The sequence below is a fragment of the Falco rusticolus genome, chromosome 4 (genome assembly GCF_015220075.1).
Source record: "Falco rusticolus isolate bFalRus1 chromosome 4, bFalRus1.pri, whole genome shotgun sequence".
Taxonomy (NCBI): Eukaryota; Metazoa; Chordata; class Aves; order Falconiformes; family Falconidae; genus Falco; species Falco rusticolus.
In genome coordinates, this window is record NC_051190.1 from 56,667,912 (window position 1) to 56,673,911 (window position 6,000).

The window sequence follows — 6,000 nt, forward strand, 5'->3', positions numbered from 1 at the left end:
AGTTGGGCTAGTTGAACTTCAGAGATCCCTTCCAATCTAAATTACTCTATGATGCCATGACAGCAGCCACACAATTTTCAAACTTAAATATTATGGCTGAACAGGACTTACCCACATCACATTCCTCAACAGCCATATGTATTATCTGGGAGTCTGAGTCTATACTGATCAGTATTATACTGGGCATGCAGTTCTAGACTGTCTGTACGATAAGGTGACAAATGAGTGCAAATTAACAAGAGATTTCTTACCAATCCACCTCTGGAATCAAATGATGACTCCTCTGTAACTTCTCCAACTTCATGTCAGATGTCTTTCTGAGAGTTTCTTTGGTACCCCCGTCCATTAATAATATTGGGATAAAGATACTGAGTGGTTTCAGAGCTGAATGTGGTGGCACAAGTTTAGGCTTTTTTCTCTGCCAAGTCCAGAGAAAATATGTGAAGGCATCAACTTAGTAAGTGGTTTTATTGATCTATAGAAAGATTTGAAAGAGCAATAGAGATGTTTTGGCAACCCCTCAGGAAAATATAGCTGTTTGGGCAAATCTGTTGCAGTTATCTGCTTTGTGGTTCCATGGAGCTAACGCGAGACAGGCCAAGCGGATCTTAATACTAGTCATTAGCGTAATGCAGAGCTGCTAGAGTTCTGGACAGATTGAGGGCAATGCAGTTTCCTCTTCTCTCCAAGTTCCAGGGAAGATGGACTTATGCAGGAACATTCAAAGGTTAGAGGTTCCTAGGTTAGACTTAGGGCAACAGCCACCCTTCTTTGCTAACCAAACATTGAGTAGAATTTGTCCCTGAAGACAAATTAGTCACTGGAAAGATCAAGTATCATGTAAATTTTCTTTTATATAGTAATACTTTTCTTGAAGAGAGTAGAACTGGAGATAGTATTTTAATAATGATTGTACTATGCTACCAGTCTTAGCATTCTCTGCAGAATTTATCAGCAAAGAGTTCATACCACTACTTCGATTATCTATACCTTTGTGTGGCTATGGCTGGAGTAACAACACAGATATAATGAGGCAAAGAGCAAGTCGTCCTTTTGTTCTTCACCTGGTATGCTTTTTGCTGCTTCTACTCGTGAAGCTTGTACCTGCTGCAGCCAGAAATGCATGTTTGTGTTAGAAGACAGATACTGCAATATCTGGACACAAAAATTCACCAAAATACATCAATACTGCCTTCTCCACTCCCACCCCTCCTTCTGAACAGCATCTATAGAAAATCTCTCCTCCTTTTCAATAAAATCACAGTAACTTTTAGCCTAAATAGCAGCAATAAGATCCCACCACAGCACCTTCAGACAATGGCACTCACTTTCTCCCTACATGTATGTAGCGCCCACCACTCATTTCTCAGGCTCTCTGACATCCCATTCAATAGAATCCTTCCGCTTATGTCCATTGTGTCCACCCTCCTTACCTTCAGCTTCCTCCTATAAATTGTTTTGTCTGCCAGCTGTGCAAAAGGTAGAATGTCTGATATCTGCAAGAACGTAAAATATAATGGGTTACAGTTAAGGTCTCCTGCTTTCCCATGAGTAGGGGGCTCATCCCTTTAAAGAACAGCCAATAATCCAAATGACAAATCCCAAAACATCCAGATAGGAAAGAGAGAGTATTAATGTATGAGCATGGATAAAGTCAGTGCAAGCCTCACTTTCTGATACACCTGGGAACCCACCAACAGAATACAAAGTCATAGGAAAAGGGGTTTGTTCATTCTGCTGCTCATGTGACTAGTTGGCATCTATTTGAGAATCTCTAAATGTTTATGCTGTATGTTCTGATCAGTTTACAGCCTGCAGTGTCAGCCTTAAACTCGTAAATGTTTAAACTGCTTAAGCTGGTTTTCTGCTTCAGCTGAATACCATATTAAATAAAAGAGAAGTTGTTTTTTACAATCAAAATGTATCTCAGTGTTACTTTGTTTCATTATGTTGTATTGTTTCATTATGTATGTGGTGACATGCATAGATATACCTGGCTGCCAAAAAAGAATCTTTTGTTAAAACTGATAATTGCCCAACTCAGTTTTCTACATTTACCCCATTTTCAGTCCAGGGCAAAGGTGTTTGCTCCCTGTATAAGTAAGTAAAACCCTACGATGAGAAGGGCTCAGAGGAGATGGGCAAGGGTGATGTGCCCAGGAGGTGCAGGGAATGAGGTAGGGTGAGACTGACCATAAGCTGTTGCAGAGAAAGCCAGCTTCAACATAAAAGGGGCTGGAGGGTAGCCTTTGTTTTAGATAAACAGCCATCAACAGTTGAGTGGATCAGCTGGTGATGGAAGTGTTTCTCCCTGAGTACATTAAAAGGGAAGGTCCTCTTGAGCCAGTAAGAGGAGCAGGGGGGTGGTGTGTATCTGGCTCAGCTCAACAGAGAGTATAAAACCAGAACAGGTACAAAAGAATTTCAAAGAGAGAAATGAAACTGAGGTGCTTCTGCCAGCAAACTTCTTCACAGTGACTGAGGACACCCAGCATCATGGTGGCAAATGTCCTAGAGAGGGTAACAGAGATCCTACTGGTATTGTGATTGAACTGTTTGTTGCAATTGCTGAATTTTGCTAAGTGTAACCTTACATTTGTATTGCAATTTCAGCATATTAGGTATCAATCTGCTAAATTGAAAATCCCATATAATGTCAAATACCTTCAGATCAGTAGATTTTTATATTAAAGTTCACACCTTCCATGAGTGGAAGATCTAAAAGAATCTGGTCAGAGAGTATTGGACTCTGCCACCCAGGCATGGCTGTTGTTTCTGCAATTATCCAGTCAGGAATATAAATGAGCAAATATTTAGAGAAGGGCTTTTCTAGTTGTTAAAGATGGGGCAATTGGAGAAAAAAAAAATTACAATTTTAGAACCTGTTTGCTCATCTTGATGTTTATAGAGACAGTGACAACAGCCACCTTAAGGTTATGAATTTTGTATGTTTATCTATGTATACAGAAACAGGTATTTTAATTGCAGGGCAATTAAATTAACTTCATAATGTTTCATAGCATGCCATGAATAATATACAAGTAAAGTGAAATCTATCTCCAGAGTTCCTGATTTGATGGTGCTAATTAGTGGATTTGAATCCTACCTCCAGCTGTAGTAAAGGAGAAAACCGTGGGCCTCTTTGGCAGAGGCTTATCATTTCCAAGTGCCACATCATAGCCCCACACATGCTGTCCAACAAGCCATTTCTCACAGGGAAAATGCAATGGCTGAAACCTGGCTTCCTGGCCACTGCTTAAACAGTGCCCGTGTTTCATAGATTTAAAAAAAGAGGATCACTGTAAATGCCTGTGGAATAATAAGCCACTTCCTCACAAGACACTTTCTGGCTTTCTGAAGGCAATTTTATAAACCTCCTACTCCACATAACCAAATGTCCTTCCATCCCTCTTGTAAAGCTTTCATCTTATTCCATCTCTTTATGGTGTTGCAGAGCATAAAGGTGTTTGCTGGGTTTATAATGCTGCTGGCCTCTTGCTAGGGCCAGTCCTACTCAATGCAAAGTTGAACGCCCAAGTCCTTTACCACAGCAGAGGGAAAAGTCTGTGGCTGGCCTCAGACTCCAGGAAGAGAGGTAAATCCTCAGAAATGCTGTAAGATAAGATCTGCCCTTGCCAGACTCTTGGCAATGGGATGATAAGGGGTATGTGTGCCTCGATCAATACAAAAAGACAGTCCTATGGTTCCCCAACATTGTAAGTGAAGAGTGGAAGCATACTTGTGTATTCCCATAAATCCCAACAGTTTTAAGATTCTGGGTGTAATCAAACCGAGCTATTAATACCATCCCTTCAGCTTTTGTTTGAATTTCAAGCCAAAGAGTGTTTACAGGCCCAACATCCCCCAAATAAAATATTTTAACATACCAAAGTAATGGTTGCTATAAAGCCTTTTAATTTTGTGTGAAAAATGTTGGATTTTGCTACCTTAAAGAGTATCCCTACCCTGTGCACCAGGTCTGGTATTATGAACTGATGGTACAGTTTGCAGAGGAAAAGATACTTTATGTCAAAAGTCAACCTCCCTCACTGGAAAAAGAAAATTAACCCCGTTTCAGTAACTAAAATGCTGTATGAAACTTGTAGATAAATACAAGCACTTCCTTTCTTTTCCCTCTCACTTTTCTCACCTTTTTTCCTTTTCAATGTTAATTTCTTTATATTTTATGTGTTGCAAGAAACTGCATGATAAAAACGTTCTGGTTGAGCTATGAGAATTAAACCAGCCTCTAAACATCTTGTGCTGTAGGTGTTTCATGTCCGGTACCTAGAAAATGTTTTTATTCTTTTAAATTAATGAAATTAACTTATTTCATTTATATATATGAAATGAAAGTATATTCATTAAGAATAAAAGTGCTTATAAAATAACATAAAAGTGTGGCCCCACCTACAGGGCATTTCATTTATTCAGGAAAAACCCACCATATTTAAGCTTTTATATGTGTAAATATGCTTGTGTGTTCATGTTATGTTACAACAGGACCCAACTACAGCATACAAATTGCTTGAATTTTCTCTTTTGGAGGCTAATGAAGCTCAAGTGTTGCAAGAAATATGAAGATGACTAATCCAGGCGAGGCACTGGTGTTATTTTAGATTAGTGCTTCCTCTGGCCTTTATATTATTCTGACACAAAAATGCTTGTGGCTGACAAAGTGCAGATGCTTAGAACAACACATTGCAATAGCAGAAGATCCCTTTGACCTTCCCATCGTGTGTGTTCCTGTTTCCACAAATCCAAAGCTCTAGTTTTAGCTTGAAAAGTTGAGGGCAAATTGAGTAATGAAACAAATCCTAGATTTTGTCCATTCTGTTTGTTGAATTTGATACTTTTAAAGCATGTCTTCTGAGAGGCAATTTCAGACACTTCTCTTAACGTCGTCCAATTATGCATTGGCTGCAGCTCACTGTATCTATCAAAGTGTCACAGATGCTTTCAGGTAGGCAATATACTGCTTTTTCAGACCCAAGAGAGGGGAAAAATCAGGCACCCCAGAGTCTTCTCCTTAAGTAGGTGTTGAGCGAATTAGCCCCATTACAATTCAACATGCATTAGTCCATTAAAGAGCTGGAGGAAGATTCCTTTGTGTAAATGACCAAATGGCTTCACTGTGTATTTGTATTAGTCATTTCCCGTTGTTCTTTAAAGAAAGTTCTTGATACCTGATGCTTGAAAGGTCTTAATTTCCACACAGGCATAACTTAAAAAAATAATAACAATAATAAAAATATATATAATATGACAGAAAGCATCCTCTTTATATATAAATATATATTTAAAAAGGTAATTAAATATTTTTTTATTATCATCAAATTACATTACTTTTTGGCTCAAAGAACACAAGATTTTCTCAATTTGCAAATACCCATATATTTATCCTATGATTAATGTGGCTCCTTGTACACAAAACTTCTCTTCCTTCCCCAAGTCATTGCTGCTGCTGTTCCCAGGACAGATTTAACGGGAGATCATGCAAAAGAGCAGGTATCTGAGCCCTCAGTCAGAGGGCTGGGGCAGCCCACCGGGAATGAACACGCTTAATTCAAATCAGCAGGATTAGGGCTCTTCAACTGGCTACTAGTTACTTCAGCTGGCTACTGGGTTGGAAAGCCTTGTGGTAGTGAATGGATGCCATGACCATGAAGACTGCCTCTTCTCACACTCCTTCTGTTACACATGAATTTTAAAGATCAACTGAAAATGTACAAAAATTGGGGAAAAAAATACTGCATGCTCAGTTCTCTTTTACCACAGACTGCCAGAGCCAGCAAAGCCATTGCCAGGAATCCAAAAATATGAGGTGGAGATGCTGAAGAAAGACCTCACAGAGCTATGTAGTAGGTGCAGAATTATTTTATCAAGATTTCAAAGGAAACAGTGAAAATTCCTGCAGAAACCCGTTGAAGATAGCAGGCTGTGATGGGCTCCTCTATTCCAGATCAGGTGGAAAGAATCGAGAATGTAGTTCAGAGTGCA